Source organism: Orycteropus afer, unplaced genomic scaffold (genome assembly GCF_000298275.1).
Source record: "Orycteropus afer afer isolate SDZICR_OR568_19922 unplaced genomic scaffold, OryAfe1.0 scaffold00186, whole genome shotgun sequence".
NCBI lineage: Eukaryota > Metazoa > Chordata > Mammalia > Tubulidentata > Orycteropodidae > Orycteropus > Orycteropus afer.
Genome location: NW_006921773.1, coordinates 290,887 through 291,963, shown reverse-complemented (window position 1 = coordinate 291,963; position 1,077 = coordinate 290,887).

The window sequence follows — 1,077 nt, the reverse complement described above, 5'->3', positions numbered from 1 at the left end:
GCTTGCTACTTCAGGCATCCCTGAGTTGTCTCTCCTCACCTGTAACCCTGGGGCAAATTTACATACCAACCACTAAAGTCAAAGATGAAGAAACTACTGAGAGTAAAGATGACTTGAAGCACTTACTGATAAAGATCAGAGAATACAATATTCAATATAGGTTATATTTTTAAATAACACAAAATTTTTCACAACTCTACCTATAAGCAAAATCATGATGAACAGAGAAAAATATTGTAGTCATTAATGATTTCATTTTACTTGAATCCATGATCAATACCCCTAGAAGCAAGAGTCAAGACATCAAATGAAGTATTGCATTGAGCAAATATGCTACAAAAGACCTTTTTAAAATGTTAAAAAAGTGTTGAAGAGCTTAGATGTCACCTTGAAGACTTAGGTGCCCCTGACCAGCCAAAGTATTTTCAATCACCTCATATGCATTGGAAACTGAACAATGAATAAGGAAGACCAAAGAACTGATGCATTTGAATTATGATGTTAACTAAGGATATGAACTATACCATGGACTGCTTGAAAAACAAACAAATCTGTACAGCCCAAATACTCCTTATAAGCAAAAATGGACAGATTTTGTCTCTCATACTTACTCATATTATCAGGAGAGACACATTCATTGAGAAGGGCATCATACTTGGTAAAGTGGAGGGTCAGCAAAAAAGTGGAAGACTGTCAACAAGATGGGTTGGCACACTGATGACAACAATGGGCTCAATCATAGCAACAATTGTAAGGATGACACAGGGCTGGGTTGGGTTTCATTTTGTTGTACATAGAGTTGCTATGAGTTGGAATGGACTCAAAGGCACTTAATAACAACAACAACAAAATTAAAAGTTCAGAGGTAAAAAAAAAAAAGCAGAGAACAGGTTTGCTGGCCGAAGGGAGCCTGGTGGAACCACTGAGACTATGGCCCCTAGCTGCCCTTCAGGTCTGGAATTGAATGCATACTTGTGGCTTCCAGCCAAGCAATAGACAGGCATATCAGTTGAGCATTTACCTGAGGTAGATACACTCCTTGGAGAGAACAAGCATGAGAGAAAGAAGGACTGCTCA